This window comes from Tyto alba, unplaced genomic scaffold (genome assembly GCF_018691265.1).
Source record: "Tyto alba isolate M040663 unplaced genomic scaffold, T.alba_DEE_v4.0 Super-Scaffold_26, whole genome shotgun sequence".
In the NCBI taxonomy this organism is placed as follows: domain Eukaryota; kingdom Metazoa; phylum Chordata; class Aves; order Strigiformes; family Tytonidae; genus Tyto; species Tyto alba.
Genome location: NW_024881300.1, coordinates 11,422,957 through 11,449,695, shown reverse-complemented (window position 1 = coordinate 11,449,695; position 26,739 = coordinate 11,422,957). Strand labels below are relative to the sequence as shown.

Genomic DNA, 26,739 nt, shown 5'->3' with positions numbered 1-26,739 from the left:
ATGTGTTAAACTCCATTCTTTTGTAGTAGACATTTGACTGTGCAGTTACTTTTATATTATTTTATAATGTTGACAATTTTATACTAGATATTCATAATTCATTATAATAATAGAGTATTGTTCATAAGACACATTTGCCTATGTGCTAGATAATGAAATAGGATAATATACTTTGCAAGACTGAAATGTAATAAAAGAATTCAAATTTGCTATATAAATGTAAAGAAGTAAATAAAATCACTGCAGATGATACATTTTATTCTTAGTACACATTATATACAATAAGCAAAGTGTTCACGGTGAAAGTTTTGAAAAGTGTCCAACTGGCTTATGAAGTTTTACTGGCTTTTTAAACTGTTGTTTTGAAACATGCAACGGGACATAAGTTTAGACTCTTATAAATACACATACCAGTGACTGTCAATGTGTAACTATCAAAATTCTTAGTTAACTAGCTGCTACTGAGAAAAATCCTCCTTCCTTATTGTAGATATCTGATAGTCATCTGTATGGTTAATCTAGAGGATAATTCGTTAAAATTATGGCCTTGTTGAAGTTAATGGTAAAACTGAAATATTCCTGGCTTCATTCAGGATGTAATATAATGCCAACTTGAACTGTAATTTAAATTGGAACGGTTGGTGTCAAAATCAATCAATAAATGTATTTTTAAAAGAAAGCAAACCCAATATTAGCAGATGTAAGCTGTCAGGCATTGGCCACAGTGACTACAGTAAGGAACTGAAGGGAAGCCAGTGCTTGGAAAATCTTACAGTCCCTGATCCTGTATGTCACCAAAAAAGTGTAGGATGTATAGGCAATTATCTTTCCTAACATTGGGGAAGTACATGATGAGTACTGTATACTTAAGAGAAAGAGAGGCTTTAGGATTCAAAATATTGCCAGCTGTTGAGTGTTAGCTCTAGGGAAATTATTAAAGGAAAACCAACATTAAACACTTTGATTGTGGTAACTTTGGAGATACCAGTTTGCCTATGTATCATTTCTTATCTTTTTTCCCTAGTTTTGTATTTATAAAGTAGCCTTTTGATTTGTGGCACTGAGTGTCCTGGCACTTAAGCACGTTCTAGACATGGTTTAGTTATATTACATGCCAATTCTGTTTCTGTAGACCTGGATGTGCAGACGAAAGACAAAATACTGGATTTTTAAACTAAAAGTCTCTTGCTGTCTGGATATAATTCTTGGACCCACTGCATGGAAATACTCCTAGGCAAAGAATACTGTTTTGTCAATATTTGGACTATATTCAGTAAAAACAGAGGAGAATTGTTGTGTGATGAGTTGAAGGTGTCCACTTTTTTTATGAGTTATGGACTAGTAAAAAAAATCAGAATCCTTTAGAATCATCAAGCTGCTAAATAAACCCAAGTTCTTGACGAAGAATCTAGACATTAAAAGGTGATATGGCCTTTGGGGTTCACTGAGTAATGTGGGTATTGATGGCCTGCATGTCTCACTTAATCAACCATATGTCCTTACTTGAAAACCACAGAAGCATTGACTAAATATACCTGATTGAGATTTATGTATATTAAACAGAAAAATACATTTGACCACTGCATTTACAGTGGTAGAGTCTTCATAATTGAGAGTTAGGTGCTCTTGATGACTGCCGTTTCCCTTGTGATCTGGCATACCTGCATTCTGAACAAATAGGCAATAAGATTTGGTACAAATAAATGTCACTTTCTTCCTAAAGTCCAAAATATGGTAGAAGTGGAATGGGAGATTTGCATAATGGTTTTTGCTGATGCTGTTAGCCAGACAGGAATATTTTTTCTTGCATATTTAATGCTTTCATCAGAAGCCTGGCTGTTGAGTAGTCAAATGAATAAGAATAAAACTCCACACTCAAACCTTGTATTTTGTGAGCATTTTTCACAAGTTTTTTCACTTTAAAAACTACCCACGTTGTGTGATGTCATGCAGAACTGATCAGAAATTAAGCTTAACTCTATTTCTAACACAAAATGTGGATTAAAAATTAAAAACAATAGGAAATTCAAATTTATAAACTGTAACTCATATGCATGGTTGGAAAGAAGGATGAAGTATGCTTTTTGTTCAGGTTTTTAATGGCCTGTTGCTTGTTGCTCTCATCAGAATTTTGATATATCCATCTTCTTTGCTTCATCTTGAATGAGAACACTCTATGAAACTTGTGGTTCTTATTGTCCTATTTTAAGCTTGTAAATGACAACAGAGATTTTGATTTGGGTGCTCTAATTTTGTTCCTGTTTTGTTCTAGTGACATAATGAAAGCAGATGTGTTAAATGTAACTTTTCCCTTTTGGTACGAGGTTTTCTATATGCCTGCTCATCAAGTGGATCTAGCAGATAACTCTTCTGTAGCTTGTGTTTGATTAGTAGGATGGTCATACCCACTTACCCCCCTACTTTAATGTATGTGCTTTCATTATAAAAGAAAATATAAATGGCATTGATCATAGCTGAAAAAATGACTCCTCCTGATGTCTTTCTGAATGGCAGTTGTAGAATGCTGTCTTTAAGGAAAACTTGCTGATTCTGGATTAATAAAATTTTTTTTTTTTCAGGTTAGAGATAAGAACAACTCAAAGTGGAAGTGGAACTAGTGCCATAAAATGCCAAGTGAGTTTTTTCATTCAGGTATTGGGAAGCTGACAGTTAAATATACTCTTGTCCGTTTCACTAGGTGTTATTATTACCTCTCTTTGATGATTTCTGGAGTTACCAGTGTGCCACTAAGGTTGAAACTGAGAACTATTGTTGCTTGTTTTACCACAAATTTTGAGGATTTATGCAAAGCTCAGTTGTTGTGATCACAAAAAGATAGGGGATATCAGTTAACTTTGGTTTTAGATAATGAGACTTTAAAGTTGACTTTTCTTTCTCATCTGATTGCATTTACTTTTTTCATTAAACATTTGGTTTTGGTATTGCAAGAGGCAGTTTTATTGTTTTAGGATACCTCACTCTTTTTCATTGTTCTGTTGGGAATCCATCAGCTTGGGAGTTTCCTTGGATCTAGCAATGTGGCAAGAAACGGGAGAGGAGATATCACTAATTTGTTAGGGATGCCATACCTCAGACTTACTTGACTATTTGACTAAGACCTGTGATGAATGGCATTCCCCCACAAGAAGAGTTTTTTGCTGTTAATAAACACTAAACATTATTTTGGTGGTGGTGTTTGTGATGTGTGACCTCTCTTTCTTTGTAACCTGATTTTTCCTACTGTGAGTTTGCAGTTCTCCTTTCTGAAACTGAAGGACTGTATGTAACTTATTTCATGAGAATGTTTTATGCTTGCAAAAGATGAACAGATGTTTAGAAAACAAAGCTACTAGTCACTAGTTTTGTTACAGCTACACTAGTGATCAATTGTATGAATTTTACAGCATAGCTGTATTGGAATGGATGTTTCAGAGGCATTTCAATCAAAAGGGGTGCCATTCTGAGCTTGAAACATAGGCTTAGATTTATTTTTCTAGCAGTGCAATCCTCTAAGATTATACTTCATGCACCATTTTCAGGCATGTCAACATCCCTTACAAAATACAAAGATGAGCGTTATTTCATAGAGGTGGCACAGAGTAATACAATAAAATGGATTTATTTCATCTTAATTTATTTAAAATGTGCATAGACCGAACAGGGGTAAAATCTGTGAGATGAAATATTTGTTCACATGAATATATTGGAGAAAAAATCAACACTGTTCTAACTTTGAAAGGAAAAAAGGAACTTGTGGCCCGTTTTTACAGGCGTGGATGGAAATTGTTCTAGTGATACATTTCACAGTGTTTGTGTATAGATTTAATTTTCTCGTGTCCAAAAGTATATATTCACTGTAGTCTGAGCTGTCCTGTAAACTGCTTGGGAATACTGTTCAGTGGCTATTGCGAGTCAGGACTTTTGTCTCTTTCCCTGGCTGAGCAGCTGATTTGAAGAAGAACCTAATGACGTAAACACCAACCTCTGCTAATTATGATTAAAGACAAAACTTACTTTTTAATATCATTAGTATTTGTGCTTTAAATACAGTTCTGAGTATAGAGCTGTACTGCCTCAGTGGAACCAACTACATCTATGCTACGATTAATCTTTGCTTAGAAAATGAACAGTCTGACAGCGTAGCAAGCCAACTTAAGAAGATAAAAAGTATACATGTAGTCTAACTTCATTGTTCTGGATAGTAACTTCTTACAGAGTTTGGACTATGTTCCCTAGGATATACCTGACCATGATCTAAGCTGAAATTTCTCTAGAGCTTTCCCTTCTACTTTCTATTTCAGCATATAAGTGAATTGAAAGATAGGCTGTTTTGATATTTGCTTTTTTGTCCTTTTCCCCCCTGCCCCCCAGTTGTTCACAACACCTGTTAAGGACAACAAAAATGAGTTATATCTCACAAAACTTTACAGGATGACAAGATGGGCTTTGTCCTCTTATAGGAGGGACCAACAAACGCTATATTTTAGGATCTCCTGTTTCAGTTTGAGAGTGTCAAACTGCCAAAACTTTGAGTGGGTATGCCTGTTTCCACAGGTCTGGTTTTGCTGGCTGTAGATCTCAAAACACAAAAACCATTAGGCAGTGTAATGGGAAGGAGTGTTAAGGTCTAATTCTAACTTTGGCCAAGAATCTACAGATATGCAAAAAGATATCTGTCTAAAGATAACATCTTAGATTCACATAAAAAATTTAAATGATTGTTTTGTAGCCAAATTCTATTGAAATAGTATTGAAATTGAGTAAGCCAGTTCTATAAAATTATTATGCATGACAGTGTTAAATTTTACTTTCAAAATTCTGTCATTTTTTATTAAAAGCTTGTAGTTACTACTGTTCTGACAAAAATATCATTGATATTGTTAACTGACATGGTGCTAAATTAAGAAAAAAAAAAATTAAGCTCAAAAACCCCAAATGAATGTAATGCAAGAATTTTGATAAAAGGAGGTATGGCATGGTGGTATCCCAAGATGTAAGATTGGTGCATTATACTTCGTATCAAAAATAATATTAAGCACTTATTTTCATACATCAGAGCAGCAGTGATGTTTTTCAGATAATAGTTTTTGTTTTGTGTTTGTCAGTTACAGTGAAAAGCTTCAGTGACCACAGAAGCGAATATATGCTGTTTACATCTAACAGAGGTAAGTGTAGAGTTTGGCTTTACCATTGTCAGCCAGGAGTTCCTACTGAGAAGTGTCATCAGCCTCTAGAGGGTTTTATGGATCTGAAGTCACTTGAATTGGGCTTGACTGCGTTAAAGGGGCATTACATGACACAAGCTTTAGATGACTGGTTTATCTACTTGCAGTGTTACAGCAGTCAAGTTTCCTTTGCTGCTTGTTACTTGAAGACTACAAGGGGTCACACAGTGTCAGCTGATGTGTCAGAGTGTGAATGATACCAAAATAAGCATAGGATTAAGAGAAAAAAAAAATATACCTCAATAACAGATTTATCATTTTGTCACTGTTGATACATCTTTCTTGAATGGATATTGTTCCATTGACTTCAATCTTTGGTTCAATTCAGTTGACCTTAAAAGAAACTTTGAATAATCAAAAATATCAAATGTCAACAGACTCTTGAACTTTTATTTTGCTCTTAACACCTGGTATAGTTAGTGTTACTATACTGGTTGAAGGATACAATGCAGAAGCAAGATGAACTCTTAGGTTTGCTTCCATTTTAATCTGGAGTGGAATAAAAAAATCATAGCTGGTTATGAACAGCTATTGGCAAAAACTTCTATTAGTGTCAGGTATTGTGTTTTCCTGTTGTACTTTGACACTCACTGGACTACAGGGACACTGGTTTAATGTGATGTATAGTGGAAAAAAAGTGTAGAGCTGCAAAGTGTTGTTGGTTGCATAATGCACAGATTCTTCTCTGATGTGTCTTGTGCACCCCATTTGGTGGTAGCAACTATGGTAAAAATAGTTAATTTCCCAAGAGAAGGCATACTATACATGTACAGTGACTAAAATGTTAAATAGGAGAAGCAGAATAACATGGAATCCACCGGCTATGGTGTTACAAATTTTATGTCACAGTCTTGACTGAACTTGGCATTATGTTTTGTATAACACAATGTCCAGAAATATCTCTTCTTTAGTACCTTAAATATCTATTACAGAAAAATGTGACATGTGTAGTTCAAATAAATATATGATTTTTAATGCTATCAAATAGTTTATATAAATACTGTGTTTTGTCTTAGCCTCAGTATAGTCTCATTTGTTTTCAGACGTGTTCAAATATCAATTATGTTGATGTTCAAGTATCAATTAAGTTGATAGGGGACAGAATTTCAATATTTACCATTTCCTATCAGGTATGGAAGCAAAAGCTGTATTTGTGTTTGCATGAGGAGACAAATATACGTACATAAAAACTTCACATACGCAATGCCATTGAAACCATCTTAAAAGTCATACTGAGACTTGTAAATCTGGACCAAAATTGTGTTCTGAAGTTCTTTTATGGGCAAGACTCATAAGTGTGATGGTAAACTTCCCTGAAATGGCGTTTACTGGCTTTTGAGTTAATTTTATAGGTTTCTTTCTCATTTGTGTGTTGTTTAAAATATTGCTGACGTCTATGGTTTGCCTTTCCCTATTGCAAAAGGGACTTTGTTTCAGCATCAGTTTGAACAATGACTGAATGTAATTAGGTGTTGTGAAGGGAGAGAGGGTGAAGTTTGTTTGGACTTGATTTACCTATAAGCTGTGATTCTTTCCAACTATAACATACAAACTTCAGGTCTATTCTATTCTGTCAACTTGTCAGTCTTTAGACTAAGTTTTTGTGCAGCAGAGTTTGTCCTTTATTAGTGTTCACAATGCTTTTATCATGTGGAGAGTGTTGCTATAATTAAATTACACAAAAACAGTGAAACACAAAGTAGTTTTAATCAAAGGTACATTTTGCCTACTAATAAAACTGTTCAGTCTCCTCATATAGCTTTATCTCCAGCTGACTTCCCTATGTTTTTCCAGCTGCTTCCAAAACCTAATCCAATATTCCCTGGTGACTTGTTCCCTGCTCCTAAGGATTGAGAGAGCACCTGATGTCCTTTTACTTCCACTCTCTTGTCATCTTTGAGAATGACGTTGTGGTTCAGTTTCTGTGTACTTTAGCCTGTGATGTCAGGAAACTGAAAAAGTACTAATAAGAAACCTCCTTAAAAAGAGCTGGTATCTGTATAGGTATTGCAGATACCATGTGGTATTTCAGCAAGAATAATGTTACTGAAATGGATACTGTGTCTTGGGATTTTTTTTTTTTTTATGTTTTTATCAAAGGGGTTTTTTTCTTTGTCTTTTCATTGTCCTTATTTTCTCTTCCTGCTGTACAGAATAACAATTTTTGATTAGTTTTACTTATAATTCTAATCTTCATTTAGCATATTCAGTTTTACCAAGCATTCATATGTCATGAGTAAGGCCTCAAAACTTATTTCTTTTTTGTTTTGTTATATGCTAAGGTGAATTTGGAATCTTGATTTCTCTGCAGCTGAGTTCATAGTAACTAATTTTTAAAATGTGATTATGAAAACGATTAAGTTACGTTTTTTTCCCCTAGGGATCACATTATCCAACAACTTGGACTTTAAAGAAAAAAAAAGGATGAAATACTTGGAAATTAATAATATATTTGTGACATTTGTCAGTACTGAGCATTTAATTGTATATGGATGGCATAACAGTTTACCATCTAATTACAGTTTTACTTTGCTGTTTTGCTTTCCACATTTGACCCTGACTTTTATAAGGAAAGAGCTTCTATAAATCCCTTTTAAGGCTAGTCACATGATTGTTAGCAGCTGGTATTTATGTTAGTATTTATTTTGGATATCTAGCTCCTCTGTGAGGGTAGTGACTATGTCCATTCTGGAGTGTGCCTTCCTTAGCTCACTTGAGTGCGTGCTTGTTAAATATAGCATGAATGAAACCATTGATGTTTTACTGTTCTTATGTTGTTGCTTCTCTTCCAGTTTCTTTTCTGCTTGCAAAACCATTTACACATAATTGAATATGGGATAGACTGCGCATTTCTTCAGATGAGGTTGTCTCGGCATTATATCAACAATCTTTTGTATGTGCAGTGTAAAAAATATTGTCCTTCAGCATCAGACAAACAGCATTTTACCTAAACTCTTTATCAGAAAAGATATTCATAAGCAAATCTTACCTGGTTTAAAGTTTAGCTCCTTTATGTACATTTTACATTACCCTAGGTTATTTATAGCTCACTAGCTAATACTCCACACTTACTGAATTTTTGTAGTATTCCTTCCAAGACTACATGATAATGGAACAACTTGTGGTGGTGAGTGACCTTCTCTAGCAGTAATTTCTTCCCTTGGGCATTGAAATTGATTTTCTTCATCGTGGCATGTGAAGAGTCAAACTATGTCTCTTACCCTCTCTATTCCATGAGCATATGGTGGCATCAAGAACAAATCATGTGAATGCTGCAGCTTTTAGGGCATTCATTATGGCAGCACCAGGAAGAGGAGAAAGTTTTTAGGCAGTTTGCCTCTATGCTGTGATATAATTTAATTCAGAAACACCGTTTACTGTGGGTTACATTTTGACAGATTGTTTTTGGGGTGTTTGAAGATGTGGGTGATAGGAGGGTTCATTTTACCTTTACCTGTGAAGGTCAGAGGCAGCTGTGCCACGTGAGAATATGCACCAAGGAGGATTTCTCTGCCCACAGTCTGGCGATGGCGAGCTCTCTACTATTGCCTGCGCAGAGCTGGAAAATTCTGTATTTCTATATACATATGTTTATGGTTAACACTGGGTTAAATACACTATCTTTACTTGGATACATGCAGTCCCTTTATGATAATATTACATTCGGTATATTTGAAATTCATGAGTAAGTGCCCACTGTAAGAAAGCCAACATTGATATCAACATGTAGCCTGACAGCGGCAAAGCTCCTTGTGTGAATATGGTGTCATCCATTCAAAACAAGAGTTCAGTATGTGGTGGTCTAGCATGTGTATGGGCAAAAGGAGGTGTATGCCTGGAAAGTTGTTATGCCTAGAAATTTATTTCTGGCTTTATCTACGTAGAGTTTAGTATCTTTGAACTTTTGATATATACCATGAAGAAAACGAAACATAATTTATCAGTAAAAGAGAAAATTGCATATGCTTGTAGTTGCTAAAACTTCTGAGGATTTACTGAATCAGATAAAATTTTATAAGGGAGCAAGACAATATGGTTGAGAAGAGTTTCATTTTGTTTGCCTTTTGCATACACAAAAGGTGAGAGGATAACAAAAAAAGATTGAAACTTTAGAAGATGCCAAGTGAAGGCATTCTTCCTTCATTTAGGGGATTGTTTCTTGGAGATGTGGGGCACTGAAACATTAATTCTCCAAAGACCTTTAGCTTGGCCATAGATACAGGCTGCAGTAGTATAAGTGTATCTATGTACATGAATGAGTACTGTCCCTGAATTCTGCACTCCTATCTGCTTCAGTCAGTTCCTCAGTACAAGTACCTGAGTGGAGCTTATGTCTGAGAAATTACTTCTTGAGTGGCAGAATGACTGCAGATAGGACAACTCATAAGTAATAGTGCACAGATCTCTTTAAAGTATGAGCATAATAGAAAAATGCATATTTAATAAGTTGTGAACATTCCCTCTAATTTGAACCATCAAAACTGAAAATATTTAGAAGTGAATAGATGGACTATTCAGCACAGGAATAAAAATAAATTGGTGAAATATATGATTCCATTTAATCTCAGTATTGATCAAAAGACAGCTGATCAGCCAATATGCTGAAAACATTGAGAAGAAAAACAGTGGGGAAAATAGAAACTGTACTCTTCTGGCATAAATTAACAAAAAACTCCAAATGTGAGATATATATATATATTTATGTAATAAAGATACACTGGTGTAAGGAAAAAATTATGCTAGAAGGCAAACCTCCTGTTAACAGGCAGTTAATGGAAAGGGAGGATGATAGAAGTGAGATGGCAAACTAAACGGGTGAATAACCTGTGTATATAAGGTTTCATGATAAACGAATCTAAACAGCAGTCATTAAGTATAATTATAACAAGATCTCAAGAACAATAGTATAAGCAATTGAAGAGGCAACAACCCATGGTGGGACTGTAGCGTGTTCTTTCCTTCAGTGATTGTGATAGCACACTAATTGTAATTGTCAGCAACAGCATCATGTGGTGAGCGGAAGAGTTTCACCGTCATCTATACATGAATGTATTGTGAAAGGGAAGATATAGACAACTCTACAAAGAAAAGGGGAAGAAAAGAAAGGGGAAAAAGTGGTGAAATAGATAACAAAAGCACTTCAGAGAAGATTTCAGATAAATAAGGTAATAATAATAGCATTACGAGCCTTCTAGTCAAAATGCACAGAAATAATATTGAAAACAACATCTCTGCTTCCTCTTGACAGTTTACAAATTTTAAAATGGAATTTTAGATACCTTTTGCACTGTAATATGAGGCTTCATTCAGTCAGGGCTATTACATAAGTACAAAGGACTCAGCTCTGAGAAAGCAGGCTCAGCATTTTTATCTGCTGGTTAGAGCTCATACTCATCTTCCCTCCACCTCTGTATTATGCACCCCTCTCTAATTCTTATTTATATTCACTTGCTTTCTAATTAGCATCCCATAAAATCATACACTTACAGTATATTTAACCTCAACTCATGACATTGTAACCATTATCGTTTGTATCAGGGAGGATGATTGTCTGAAGACCTGTTACAGAGAACACCTTATTACTTGTACATGACAGATATCAATTACAAGAAGGATCTAATGGGGCTGTAGTCATTGGAAGTCTAAAAAGTCAAGTTTTAGCGAAGGTTTCTTTCTCTTCCACAGAGGGTCATGCAAAGTAAGATTCCTATCATACTTTTATGTAACGATATTGAGAAGAATAAGAAAATTGTATGTTTCAATCTCTTTAGAATTTTGAAGACTATCTTTTGAAATTTAAGGTAGGAAGGAAAGGAATTTGATACACTGTGCATTCTAAACAGCAAACCTACAGGATGCTGGTTAACGCAGATGAAAAAAAACCATGTCTTTTTTTTTTTTTTTTTTTTTTTTTTTAAATAACTGTGAATTCAGCTGAGTTTAGGAGGGGGCTGTTCTGCAAATATTTTCATGGGAAATCCAGTTATTAGCAGTATAGTGTTAAGACATATGTAACCTGTCATCTTTCTGACATCAGTGTATAAAAAGATCACCCCTTCAAACTGAAAAAATAGCTTCTAGATGCACAGAGAAAGACAAATTTTCTAACGTAAAAGTGTCATGTAAAAGAAAAAACTTAATTTTTGGCAAAAATAAAACAGTTGGAAAGAAATTATTTGATTATTCTGAAAACTAATCAAACAATTGAAGACTGATTTTTTGCTATTTCATATAAATCTGGAAATTCTGTCACAGCTGGAGCTATTTGAGCAGTGTATGGTCTACTTTTTCCTCTAAGGCATTTAAAGACCTCAAATATATTGTTCAATACAAATTCTTCTACTGCTTGTGGACTTCCTATTCAACTTTTACATATCTGTTTCAAACATTGGATAGTGACTATTAGACATTAATCAGGTAAGATTTAATGAATCATTATTGGAGTTTTAAGAACATTCCTTTAGAATACTGTTCTGTGAAATAATTAATATCTGTGTGAGAAATGGGCATTTTTTTTTCATTGGTAAATATAATTCTGGTATGGTTTCTTTGATTAACAATGAGGAAAAAAAAAGTATGTCACTGTGTTTCTAGAAGCAGAAGTGGACATGTGAATTCTCAGGCCAGGTCATCATTTTCACCAACATGTGGTGATCACAGAGCATGTGTAGTTCTTGTAGCAACTCACATGGGTGTACTTGAAACTGAAACGGTGCCAATGTGGAAAGGGTGATGATAGTAGGTAGAGGAAATTGAGAGATGTTCTTCATACTTATGGTCTGCTCATCCCAGCCTTTTGTGTGGTTTCTGAGATAAATAAACCCAAGTTCAGATGGGAGAAAAAAACAGTCTTGTGTGTGAATTACCTTTAAATAGAAGGATTTGGGGAAAATAGAAGTAACAAACCATAACATCTTTCTAGGAAGAGACTATAACAGTATCTGTTATATCACACTGTGAACTGTACCGGGAATCTCAAAGCTGAGGTTCTGAGTTGGCTCTGGAAGTGCTAGATGAGTACATTATGGTTTCTGCTAATGTTCTCTCAGTTGTTTGTGAAGACATATAATGCAACATTTCTATTTTTAGATTAACAAAAAAATATACTTGAGTATTGTTTGCTACATTCAAAATAGTTGAAAATATGCCCTGTCCTAGAACTCCTATATGATGTGAATGAATAGATACTGTCATTGATGTAGTGTAATGTGGTGGGGAGAAAACATAAGCCATAGGTGCAAATTCAAGATAACCATCCGAGAGAAATAGAAATTATGAAGTTAAATGTTAGATTATTGTCAACAACCTAGATTTTATTATTTAGATTTGGGCATGTGGATACCACCAATATTATTTTGATCACATTCTTCAGTTTCATACTCAGTTTTTGAAGGTGTTTTTTACTGAACAATACTAAAAAAATCTTAATGTATGCGCATGCTAAGATATAAATAAAATATTGTCTTTCAAAGGTTATGGCTTTATACTACCTATGAAGATGTTGCAAAATTTGTCATCCATAGTAGGAAGCATATTTAAGAAAAAAGATTGTTGGCAGGCAAATTTAGTCAATTATACAGTGTATTTCAGGTGTGATGCATAGCATTCAAAACTTTGAAGGCTTCCTTGAAAATCACACTGAACCTACATTCCTAGGAGCTCAAAGGGGAATTAGTATAAAATTTTATGAATATGAAAAAAAAAAAATTGAAAAGGCATTTAGCTTAAATTTGTTCTAGGTACTTAGTGAATGAGACTCTGGCGTTTGGAATTCTGGAATATAGGACATTCAATGAAATTGGAAAAGAGTAGTATAAAACAAGAATGAAAAACTTTTCATCACATTTATCTTTAGAAGTATGTGAACCCTTTGTCAGAAATCATGTGGGACTGCTGTTTTAGCATATTAAACCTGTAGGTGGATAATGAGAAGGTCTAGAGTTGTTACTGTAAAGGAAAGTTTTGAAATCATTCTTCAGTGTAAGATAATGAAATACTTAAGAATAAGTTTTTCTAATATGATACATTTTGACCTTTTAGGAAATTTTTTAAGCATTAAATAATTTGTAAAGACAAGTATCAGAGACAAAATATTGGGCTAGATTGACCACTGAGGTCAATTATCACCTTTATATTACTTCTATTATCACATTTATGTTTACTGCCTATGAAAGCTTTTCACACAATCCATTCTTTTGATTTTTCTGGAACAACTCAGGACAAGCCAATGTTTTTGTAAGTGGATGAAAGGGAACTGTAATGGAAAGAACCCCGCACAAAGGATATGAAGTTAAAGCAAAATGTTGAGTTTTGCTTAGTTGTTCTTTTTTAATTTTCCTTTTTCTTCTAATGAATATTCTTAGTGGGAAGAAATAGTATCCAATAGAAGTATGCATGAGACTTCATCCTTTTAGCTGAAGAATGGTTTAAATAAAGGAAGCCTTTCTGAAGGACTCTATGATACTTATTTAGGTCATTTTAGATGTCAATATGAATAAATAGGAGTTCATATATCATTCTTTCACCTTAAATTGACAGGTTGTAATATATCATTTTTGCCTTATAAATTTCTTAAAGCAGAGATATATTTTTTTTTCTCTTGTGAAAAAAATGTGTATACCAATGTCTTTGTGAAATAGTAAAGATGAATGAAAGGCATTGTTATGAAGGATTCTAAGCTTTAGAAACCTAGGAAATAAAGCTTACCTCATTTGGAAGGAAAGTTTGGGTTACAATCCAAAAATTTTTTTCCCAGTCTAGTGAAAAAAAGCCAGTGGGTCTGTGAGTCTCAATTGGCTTATATATTGAGAGAAACCACGTCTGATTTTCTCAATCTTAACTTTGTACCTCAAATTGGAAATTAAATGGAGACTATAAATTCAAAGCAAAGAATTTCAATCTATTTGTACTTAAAACCATATTCTGTTTATTACATCCAAATCCATTTCAGCTTAAAAAAAATAAAATTGAAATTATTAGGATCTGTAAAGAACTGTAAAGTACTACAGATGTACACAAGTTTTAATAAAGCTCTGTAGCTTTTCAAAATGAGTTTCACAGTACAGGATTAAGATTTTTCTATTACTGAGTGTACTCTTGTTATGGAAGTAGCTGAATGAAGCTTTTTGATCTATGCTCTGTCAGATCAGGTTAGATGATTGGATGGTTCCTATGGCCTCATGTCTTTGGAATTTGTATTACACACAGTAAATTAGAATCATTCAAGAAAGTTGTAATTTCTAGTAAGTTCCATAGATTTCTTCCGCCTGCCCCCACCTTCCTTATTTCTCTTTGCATCAGAGCTTCAGATGGAATAATATAGGTTAGAAATTGTGTTTGCATACTGGAAAATCCATGACCAAGTGAAAAGTAAGAATGATGAATAAATTAATTTTAACTGAAAAGGCAACTTGTGAGGCTGATAGTCTGGAAGGCAATATGTATTGACATTGTAATTCTGTACTGTCTTCCATGTGAAATTCTAACCTTTGCTCTTGTAATGGCAGTATTGCTTTCTCTCATGCATGTGGCAATAACTAGGGTAAGACAAATTTTTTATTTAAAACATGCTTTAAATTTCACAAGACTGGTAAACTAGCATTTTTTGAAACATTTCACATGGAAAAGTTGTGATACAGATAATGCTGTGGGAAGTCACTTCCAAAAGGATTTCTGGTGTGAAGCAGAGGGGAAAACAATACATACTAAAAACCATTACAACCTCTTATCATAGAAAATATGTATGTTTAGCTTTTGTTTAGATTTTTAGCTTTTCAATTATTTTCCATTAAAGTAACATTTTCAAAATGTAGTAACCTATACAGAAATGATCTCACAAGTTGCTTGCTTCCTTTCAGCAAAAACATGCTGTCTCTATTTAAATGATAGTAACCAATAATTGTGTATCTGTAAACACTATCAACAGAGACCTTAAATAGTATCTTTGGAGTAGGCTAAAATTAGTTTTCATTACAATATATTTGTAAACCATTTGAACCAAATATCTCAAGCTGAAAATGTAAATGTGTTTTTGTTTTTACTATAGAGATGAGGTCAGCAGAAGTCTGCAACAAATATGATTACTTGGGTGGAGGTGACATGATTTGCTTAAATCAGGAAATTTCCCCATTAAAGCATTGAAGCCTCAACTCATGGAGAGACTGCTTAGCATATGAACTATAATGTCTTTTAGCATTTGTTATATTAGGTGATTTGAAAGAAAAGAACAATTATAAGAACGAATGTATTTCTATGTTGAGTGGGAAAAATCCAGTTTTTACAGCAGGGGGTGGCTAATTTTCAGCAGATAAAATAGAGCTGCTTCATAAATGCTTCTTTATAAATATTGTACAATTAAATATGTATATATATTTAGATTTATATTGCCAGTATAGGACAATGCAAGGATGAATCATTTCAGTGGTTAGTTTCTTACACTCTTCCCCCACTTTCAGTGCAGAAAATCTTTTCCCCTTCCCTTTCCTCCACACACACTAGGAATATCTCAGATACTGTAAACCTCAGTACTGGTGGTGGGTTTTGGGTTGTTTGCTGGTGTTTGGTTGGGTTTTTTTTTTTGTTTTTTTTTTTCCTTTCCCCTCCCAGCAAGCTACTTCCAATTAGCAATGATTATTAAATTGGCAAAATTTTAAACTGCTGCTGTAGCTTCTTTCCAGTATTATGAGCTGAGCCAGAAGCCACACAATAAAACCTGATTGATTAGCAGAGACTGTAATTACAGTAACAAATCTCATATTTTCTGTACATCCAATAGACTGAAAGTGACTGAAACAAGAAGATTCAAAGTTAAATCTTGGAGTCTATCTGGGCACATTAGATCAAGTATTTGACTTTGAAGAGGTTACACAGAGGTGCTTTTGGTGGGTTATATTGCTGTTTTGGTCTAAGCATCTTTCTGTTCCTAAGCATTTATATTTGCAGTTGGGAGTCTCAAGTGCTGCAGACAGGATTCTAGCCCAGTCCTTTGGTTGTATATTCTGCTCTGCTAAGGGAGACAAGATTTGTAAAATGAGGTGAATTTCCTAATTAGACCAACTAATGGTTTATTTTAGAGTATGGGTTTTGATTATTCCCATATTTTTCACCTTTACAGTAAATCTGCTCTTCTATATGCCACGGTATAGGTATCAAACTAAAAAGTGACTTTTTAGCTATAACTTGGGACAGTGGATTATGATTCCAGTAAAAGCTCATAAGAAATTCAAGATGCTAAATATCTGTGGTCTGGATGACTATTGTAGAAATTGCTATGCATTTTCTTCTGGTGAAAGCACAAAAAAAAATGTATACTTAGTTTTGGGCAGTGTGTTTCTCAAAGATTGAGGATGCAAAATTCTCTCTGAGATTAGAAGTTCTGATCTCCTGAGCAGCTGTAAGAGGTGAATATTATGCTCAAGGCTGAAAAAACCTAAGAAATACTTAGAAAAAAATTTGATTTTAACATAGTTAAAAGTTCATTTTGGGACTTTATTTAGACATTATTTTGCGGTAGAGAGAGTTGAAAAAAGATGAACATCACAAGTTGGTAATAGTTCATTTTGGTTTTTGTGTCAATGAAGTATCTCCCTCAAAGGGACCATGAAAGTATGCATTAGTTGCACATAAGGAGGTCTTGATCTTAGCCCATATTGGCTGTGACTAGAGCTTGGTGTAATATTATGATGTATTTTCAATGGGAGAAAGAGTGGGTTGCTGCAGAAGAGCAGGAAGTATAGTTCCAGCAGACACATTTGATAAGAGGTTGAAGGTTTAGATTGTCTGCAATGAGGCAACAGTGCATTGCTTAAAAATTCAGCATATAACCCAAATGTAAGAGCATCTCTTCCAAAATTGATAGCTGTGAGCAGCACCTCCAAAAAGAGCAGGGTTGATCTTAGTCTGACATCTTCTCTGTGGTACTGCATCCTACTGCAATTAAAGAATATTTACAAAACTATTACACGTTTTAGTTTGCTTTTTCAAAATAGTGATGGGAATCAGGTAATTTTATAATCTGTAGTTTATGTACATCTTTTGACTTTGAGTGTAAGGGAAAATAATTGGTTAATCCTGACAGTGAGCATCTCTTGTTATTAAAGCACTACATATTGTAAAACTTTGGAATTCAAAATAATTCCAAATAACCTTTTAAATTAAATGGGCACTCAATTAAAAATTTAAATATTTGACTATCTATGGAAGCGAGAGTATATAAAAACAGTCTGGAGTAACTTTTTTATGTCAGTTATAAAACCATAAAGCCAGAGAAGGAATAAATACAATAAAAACACTGATTAATCCCCCTGTGTTGCAGTGGTACTTCATACTGTTGTAATGCAGACCCTTTCCTCTGATATTACTCAAGAAATACAAACAAGAAGCATTTATTATCTCCAAAGTAGTGTATGCTATAGAGTGCTGAATAAGGAAGTGAGGTATTGCAGCTGTTATCTTCTGAACTAACTGCTACTGCGTGTTGCATGACCAGCCCTGGCAGGGTTTTTGTTCCCCTGAATGAATAGGCTATAAATCTGTCGCAGCTGACACTAGCAGCACTGCTGGAGAGTGTAAAGGGAAAATTTGCAGAGGAATCTTGTGGTCTTTGCTTGCCTGGAAAATGAGTTCAATAAAATGGAGGTGATCAGTGCTTATTTATAGGCCAAGCTGATACATCCAGCATTGGCTGTCAGAGTTTAACTTAGTGTTTCCTCATTTATGCTCACTCTGTAAAGCAAAACATGGCCCTGTAAAAAGCTTATATAATGCTGTTATACTGTGCTAGTCACTATTGTCGAAAATAGATAAAGCAAAATAAAGGGAGGAAAAGATAAAAGCACAGATAAAATGTATAGGAAGAAAATAGAAGAGGCTGGCAGATGCTAACACCCTGAGAAGGGATGTGGCTGCTCAGAATCATTTTGCTTGAACCCTAGATTGAAGGTGCTTGGCAATTACTGCTGTGTTATAACAGCAGATACATCTTGAGAACTCTGCTCTGGAAGGAAGGCATGGGGATTTTATTCAAGTTGAGGGAAAGGACTGAGGAGGTATCTTTCTTTATGTAGAGTTCCCACTAACATTAAATCCTAAGGTATGCTGGAGCTGTATATAACGTGTGTGTATTCTGTTTTCTGTAGATGGCTTTTATGTGGATTAGTGTTATATGGGAAAATGTTTAAATAAGGCAAATCCTAAATTGTAGTTTACTGAAGAGGCATTTTGAGGGATTTTTAAAATCTTTTAAAGTAGGTGCTAACAAAATAAAGCATTTTTTAATTTCTGGTTTTGCTGCTTGGTGACATTCTGTGAACAAACTGTTAGTATGTCATTTCAGACCTTTGAAAATACTTAATTCTAGAATCAGTAAAAGTAAAGACTTGTTAAGTAGGAAGAACAGTGCAGTGCTAATTTTTTCCTTAAAAGGGGTCTGGAAAAAAAAAAAAAGAGTCAACATCAAAAATCTAGTACAGACCACATACACAGTATGGTATAGCCTGTACTTAACAACTGCACCTGGACTCAGTCTGGCTGAGAAAGTTTCACCTGTAAATAATTAAAATATTTGAAGACCAACTCACCTGATGTAAAGTAGGAGTGGCTCCACTTAGCTAGTTTGTGAAAATTGCAACTGAAAGGTATTCTTTCATCTCTCTTCTAATAATTTATCAGTTATTTTAAGCTTATTGAATATAGCTATATTTTTTGCAGCGTTCAAAGGAGTTGAAGTAAATTTACACGTTCATATTTCTATCTTTGTCCCATAGTATACTCAAGACCTGTAAACTGTGCTGCTCTTGCCTTTGATAGAAGTGACCTCTGCCTGGAAGCAGGGAAGATGTGGAATAACTTCTCTGAGTAAGTGAACTTAATGCATGACATAATGATGCACTGGGGATTTATGTTGTTGTTTTGAGTAAGTACTTTAAAATGAATAGTATTACAAGAGCCTGAGAGAACAATGTGTTAGTCTTTGATCAGTTGTATTTCTGCAACCAAAGTTGTGTTGTAAATGTAGTTGGAGGTCAGGTATGTAAGAACAGTAAATATGATTTTCCTTTTATCAGTGGAATTTGCCATAAAGTGAGAACTAGGAGAAAAGTGAAGTTTGTAATCTTTAATTTCTTTGAAGGTTTTTCACAGTGTGTGCATTCAATTAAATAAGTACTTTAAAAAAACAGACTGGTAGTGTGTTTCTTCAGTTTTACAAACACTGTTAACTGTAAGTCTGAGTTGTAAAATTTAAATGTCTTGCCTTGCATCTCTTTATGGAAGCTGAAATATTTACTGATTTTTCTCTTCTCTAGCACTCTGAAATTTATTTCTGTATCTCAATTAGTACAAACTTATCAGAAAGAAAAATACAATTTTCTTTTGTTCTGAAATTGCTTATTATAGTAGTAATAAAATATTTTGAAGACATTTTGGGCTATTTCAACACAGGCTTTGAAGGGAATTTCAAATAAGAATGCCAAATGAAGTGATAACACTCATTACTGGACTGTTTCACATATCATTCAGGGCTACTCCAGGGACAATGCCTGAGTTATATATAAGAATAATACTTGACCTTTTGTGACCTATTCCATTTCCAGTCTCTTGTATCCTATGACTTAATGAATGAACCTGTAATTTTTCTTGGTAAACATAAAAAAAATATCTCAACAGCCCAAAACATATTTAAGTTCTTTGTTACATCTTTGTAATTCCAAGAAAATCAGGAAAGTACAAATAGTTTCTGAAAAGGTCTTTCTCTTATATGTAACTGAAATATTAACAATTCCTTATTTTTATAACAATAGCTAATGAACCATATAAACACTTTTCTACCCCACAGTTCAAGAATTGGTGCATGTATTTTGTTAGCAATGACCCTGCTTCCCTTCTTGCTATTCAGCTTTCAAAAAGGTATGAAACGTTTGCAATATTTATGTTGGTTCATTAAAACAGGTGTTTTCCTTTCCATTGAGTTAATAGATCTTGGGTCTAAGCTTCTGTTCTTTCTGAAACATGTCTCTGGATTGTCCTTCATTTCATCATGCAGTTCTTGTTCACGGTGATGGGTATATTTTCCCTATAAAGAAAACAGTATTGTTTGGTGTCTGGAAAGAGTATGTGTGCAAATTCTGCAGAGCGTCCAGTGGGAAGTCATAATGCATTGGGAGCACTAACTCATTAGATTCAAAACACACATAAAGAGACACTAAACTTTTGAAGCGTGTGATTTTTTTTCTAGCTTGTGCTTTTTTCAGTCAGGTGTTGAAAGAAATTACTGTAGTGAATGTCCATGTACAGGAGATCAGTGTGCACTTTCTACACTACCAGGATGCCTGAGTTTGGAATGCATGTCTTGTGTGCATTTGTATTAGTAAAAATGGAAGACAAATACTTTCCAAAAGCACACATAGAGTTGCCTGAATCTGAGAGTTTTCTTTACTCTTGCATAAGCACTGGTACATTTTAAATTATTTTCTTGGAACACATCTGTACTGTTTACAGGTACTACATTAAAAATATGAATGAAATTAGACCCAGACTGTTGCAAGTGTAGAGTCTGGAATTAAAAGAATCAGCAATTGTGTTGTGTAAAGCATAAGAAGTGAAGAGGAAAAAGACTTACACTTTTCTAGCGAAACACGAACTGTAATTTGATTATTCATCTAATTAGAATGGTACTCTTTAATTATCTACAGCTACAACTTCTTAAATACAATAAATCAGAGAAGACACGTGGTAGGTGATAATGACAGGCACTTGCTGATGGCATCTGAAGTAGTAAGTTTTGTACTATGTGCCAGCTGCGTTTCTATAAGTGTGCATGTCCATGTGAATGAAGAAGGATTAAGAGAAGGCCAGGGCAAGACCCCTGACAACAGACAGGTGTAAAGCCTCAGGATAAACCTCACTGAAAAGTTTAGCCAGAGATTTTTTTTTTTCTTTTTTTTGACTGAGAGCAATAAAGGGAAGGAAGGCCAAAGAACTGAAAGGTATTTATATTAAAAAGTTAATAATTAAAGCATGGATTTTACTTTTTGCACATATATAACTGCAATAGTTTAAAATAATTTTCTAGTTACTGTGGGCTGTACTAAATGTAAGAGCATATACACAAAAATGTGTACTTTTTAATATATTCATGTGCAAGCACACATCTGTAAGTGATGTAGGATGGTACATTCAGGTGGTCATAGTCAGAGTGCCTGGTTGAAAATCGTGGTAATCTGAGTGCAGCACTGTATGACTACATTAACACTTCACAATAAAGGATAACAAGTGGGCAGATTTGCATGCAAATTAAATTTTCAACAATATTTCTGCATGCAACTTCCATTACAGTTGGGCAACTTTACACAATTGAAACTGATGACTAAGAAAAAGCATTTATAATTTAGTAAATTACAACAGCAATGCCTGTAATCACCCAGGTTAGCTGCTAAAGTGCATCTAGGGCTTTGATTAGAAGGAGGAGAACTTTTAAGAGGCTGATGAGGTGGCATCAAGCACTGAATAAGAGCACAGAGTAAGAGAAGCTGTTATAGCCTGGGTTTAGTGGAACAAATCTAAGACAAACCTATGTAATACAGGCAACTTCTAATCAGTGAAACAAGAGTTGATCAATCAAACAATAAAGAGCTGTTACTAGTATGATATTTATATCAGAATCAAGGCCACATTTTATTAAACTATATATGCAAGACATTTTAAAATGTCCAGTGAAAATAAAAGGTGATTGGTGACATGAAGAATACAATGAAATGGGTACCATTTAGTATACCAGGTCCTGAGAAGTACAGAACATTCATGACCACCCACGGACCTTCCAACATATCTCCATATAATATCTACATATGTAAAAGATTTGACAAAACTCAGAATATACTGCCCTCTCGTGACAGTTGGGTCAACCTAGGAGCATGCAAGTGAAATACTTCATTGATTTTTGTTGGAAGAAATTCTGATGCTTGATCCTTCAGCCTTATGGCTATGTAACTTAAAAACACTCTTCTACCGTGATAGCATGTTTTCTTTTGTCTTTCATTATGAAAAACATTAACGAGAGTATTATTTGCTGACATTCATAAGTTGATCATTTCCTGTTCCAAAACAGATCCTTATAACATTTTAAAAATATTTCCTATATTGCTTGTTATAAATTTAGTCAGATTCATAGTTGGTTCACTAGCAGATTGTTGAAGATCATTAAAATCGTGACTTAAATTGTTGGCAAGGTGATAATGAAATTAGCATCTCTCTTCTCCATAAAGAGGCTCATTTTTTGAGGGGGGGATACAATGATCAGTGATAACTGAAAGTAGAAAGAAGTTTCAAGATATTGTATTGGATTGTAAATTGTTCATATTATATAGTATGGGTTTAGTTGGAAGTGTGTTGTCTGGTGGCAGTTGTACAGACCTCTTAGATTTTTCAAATATTAGGTTCTTCCACACATTTGAAGCCAGGTTGCATTTTGTGAAATACCAGTTATGGAAATTACTACTCTTTTTTGTCTGATATTGAGATTACCTCTTGATCTGTTCTTAGGCCATAGCTGAAAAAGATTTAGTATAAAAGCTGCCATTTTTTCCCACTTATTCTGAGAAGGTAGATCATGAAGAAATGAAAACCTTCTTGTCAATTATTTGAAAAACCACAGTGAAGTTTTCTTGCCTTCAACAGGATATGTCTGATGTCTTCTTGAGAGTTAATAGCTCTATTATCTATCTGCCTTTCCCCCCTCCCCCCCCCCCTTTCTCCCCTCTCCCCTCATATGTTGTTGCCTCTTCCATTTCTGTTACTCTTTTTGCAGACCAGGGAGTTGTCAAGTAGAAATTTCCATTTGCAGCCAACTTCATTCTTTCTGTGTACTATATATAAGACTACTGGTACACAACCTTAAAAACACCTGCAAAGAAATATTTTTACTTCCTATATTACAAGTGTGACTTTGTTTCTTGGAACTTCAGAAACAGAGGGTATCCTGCCTCCAAAAGTCTTCCTTTATTCAGGGGTCATGATCAGATTTCTAGCAGTCCCAGAAAATAACAAAAGTGATAGCTCTGGCTCCAGAAAACAAAGCTGGTCAGTGTGTCACCGCACTAAGGATTAACATGGCTGGGAGAGAATTATGAGAAAAAGTGGAAAAGTCCACAAGAATGGCAATGTGTAATGGTAAGATGTGCAGCAGCTCTGATATACAAGGGCTTGGAAAAGAATTTCTGGTGGAGATCTCGCAGAACTAGATAAACCTGTATGCATGCTTCATCCAATATACATGTTAAATTTAGGTGCTTCTGTAGGAGTTTATTGCTTCACCTCTTTTTGTCTGGTTGTGAATCATGAACATAAAACCTTGTCTTACATTGTTTGTTTTTTATTTTTTGTCACAGCTCTGTATACTGTACTTTTAAAAAAACGTAAATTACCTATCACAACTATACCTGATCCTATGCTGCTGCTGGTGGTATAATACAAGTGCACAGATAAGTAATCTGAGTTAGGCAGAGCTAGGAGTGTATGCTTTTTCCTAGCTAAGGGCTGTTGAGAGCAGCTGCTCCCTCTTTCAGTTGTAGTTTAGGATTGATGTTTGAATGCCCTTCCTAAAACTGAATGTATAATTGAGTGGTGTTTACATATTCCCACAATAAACTGCCAAGCCTGCTTTAGTAGGCACTTAGACACACCCTGCCATCTCTGTCCCTTACCCAAGTTGTCAAGTTAATAATCATACATACATATATATCTATGTATTTATAATGGTTTTAGATAGTTTTACAAATGAGAGTTGTGCTTCAGATGTTGTCATAACAAGTCGTGTTAATCTAAAAATATATATACTTAGTTTTAAATATATGTCTGATTACACTGGAATTATTTTTGAAGCAATGATACTAGTGTTTTCCCAGACAGGTACTGTGTATGGACACTGAGGGAATGTATGTATAATTTTTATGCACTGGTTTTGGGCATATTTATGTTAATGGCAAGTAAGTTAATGCTGTCTCAATGTGGTACAGTACTTAGCAGCTCACAGGCCTATGAGGGTGCCTCTGTTTCTGTTAGTATCAAGCTGGTGGAGAAGATGGCATTGATCGAGAGTGTACAGCTGAGTTACTGGGAAGTGACTGGTGAGAGGTGACATAAAACCTATGCAGTCACAAATGAAAAGGTATTTTTATTTAATTAGGCTATAAAATTACAGAAGAATCTATAATGTGTGTGTATCAAACTACCATCTCTTGGGATGGAGATAATGTTGACAGTAAGTAAAAAAATTTCAAAGAAATTCTATAATAATATTAAATTCTTAATAAAATAAAGCCTATTCCTTATTCTTAGATAATATTGCTTTTCCAAGATACCGTTAATAATACTGCTGATAACTAATTTACCACTTCTCCTAGCAAATACTGAGATGTTAGATTGTCGACCTGTTAGTATTAATATAGTTGTGAATTGTGTACGATAGTGCAATTTGCCAAGGCACACCTTTCGCATTTAATTATTCATTCAAATTACACTAAGAGGTATTGTAATATTGGTTATGCAGATTCAATGCAAGCAGCTTATTGGTGCAAATACTTTTTATGTGAAGTTAAAAGTAAGAATTTTATTGTTCATTCAGAGAAGAATTGATTGTCAGGTTTTATGAATCCTAAAATGTAGCCAAGAGTAAAACAGCAACACTTACTGAAAAGCTGGAACACTGATCAATGCAAGCGCCATATTTTAATCTACAACAAATAATTATATTTAATTGTCTAAAAGCTCTTTTGACATAAAGAGATGGGCAAAACAAAGGTGTCTCTGTGCTTCTTAGCTTCATTAAGTATGTAAACAAATCCTCATGAAATTAACGATACTTTAAATTAACTGGGTATGAAATAAGTCTAACTCTTAGTCATTCTGAGCTCTTTCCAATTAGTAGGTGATTGTCAGGATAGCACCATCTGATATTTTAGCCTTGTAACCAGTGAATTGATACTGTTAATGAAACATTAAAATAAAGACTTACTAAGCATGGATGTTAAAGGATTTTCATCCTAGAACAAAAGAGAAAGTGTCTGTCTATCCCAGACTAGTTACTGTATTCAATAAGAAAGGCAGTGATTAAAAAAGTCTGTCCTTTGCACCCTTCATATTTATAGAGGCAAATACTTTACAAGTAGCATCTTAGTTGTTGTACCATCTTGTATTTCCCTTCTGCAATGCAATCCTGGCCTCTTTGTGCACAAAGTTCAATTGTTGGGAGTGGGTGAGATAGGGCTTCAAGATAAAAATAGAGTTTAAGTTGTAATTTGCCATCATAGAAATCACTTCCCAAGAATAAATACAAGCTCCTGAAGGCTCATCAGCTCAGACTAAATTCCACCCAAGGTTCTGTGTCAGTGTACGGTGTTAACTTTAATGGCCTTGAAGTAGCCTTCATTCTCTGGTCATGGTTCCAAATATGTCCCCTTTGTTAGCTGAGATCATTTCCTCCTCCCTCACATGTAAGCAAGATTTTGCAGTAATAGATGGTTACTGCTGAGAGTTTGCCAGGCAACACAATTCTCTAGGGAGGCTTAAAATGTCCTCCTCTTAAAAAATGTCCAATTTAACGGCTGTATTTAGGTGTTTGAGGCCGTACAGTGTTTGCAACAACTATGATGGCTCTATTATGATAATGGAAGAAAGCTACATTATGAAATAAGTGAATTCTAGGTTTTCCTTGGCAACATAATGTAAGGATCATTCTGCATGTTTGTGCTAAAGAATCAAAAACAGTTTAGTAAGTCAATGTGAACAGTGTTTCTTGTCAGGCCGTTAATGGATCTACCGTTGTATTTGTGTTCTTTCCAGCTCTGCTGCCTTACATCAATGAAAAATTATGTTTTTTCTTCAATGCCACAACACTAGTCATCTTTATATTCAATCTATTCCCCTTCAAATCTTTCAGTATAACATGTCTACCATTTTACTGGTTTTGAGTAATTTTTCTGGTTCTTGGCAATAGAAAAGGGTCATCTTTCTTCATTATTGGTGTTGCATTTAACAAGTTCAGTTTACTATAGTCATGCTGATGCTTGAACAAATGCACTACCTTTTTTTTTTTTTTTTATTGTATGTAGAGCTGGTTGGAAACATGGCTGTATGTATTTACTCTGTTTTTGCTCCTGATTAAAACAACAGTAAATCTTGCCCTTATAGATATATTTATACCCTCTTTATTCCTTCTTCCCTTTCCCAAAAGCTGTTGCGTATGATTGACTGGGCAGAGACTTAGGACACAGTGAAAATCTCCATGAAAAACAGTTACAGTGTATAAATAGTAGGCATTCTTCACATTTAAAGAGGTCAAATTGATTTTTGTGTGCGTGTGACAGAATTTGTTCCTGGGGTGAGACTTTGAAGTAAAATTTCAAAGCAGTGACTAGGGGTGCAGCTCTGCAGCTTCTTATTGACTTTGTTCAGAGATCAGGAGCTAAAACTGCATGCTGCACTTTGAAAATTTACCCCTAAGTATTGAGTTTTACCTCAG

At 34.6% G+C, this 26,739-nt stretch overlaps 1 long non-coding RNA gene across 1 annotated transcript in view; it reads left to right on the top strand.

Annotated features, from left to right (window-relative positions):
• LOC116960231 overlaps window positions 1–19,066 on the top strand; it is an 88,878-nt gene extending 69,812 nt beyond the window's left edge. The window contains exons 4-6 of the long non-coding RNA XR_004406274.2: window positions 2,580–2,634; window positions 5,106–5,165; window positions 18,989–19,066. This is a non-coding gene — a long non-coding RNA (uncharacterized LOC116960231). The remainder of the gene's footprint in view (window positions 1–2,579; window positions 2,635–5,105; window positions 5,166–18,988) is intronic.
• The last annotated feature ends 7,673 nt before the right edge of the window (window positions 19,067–26,739 follow it).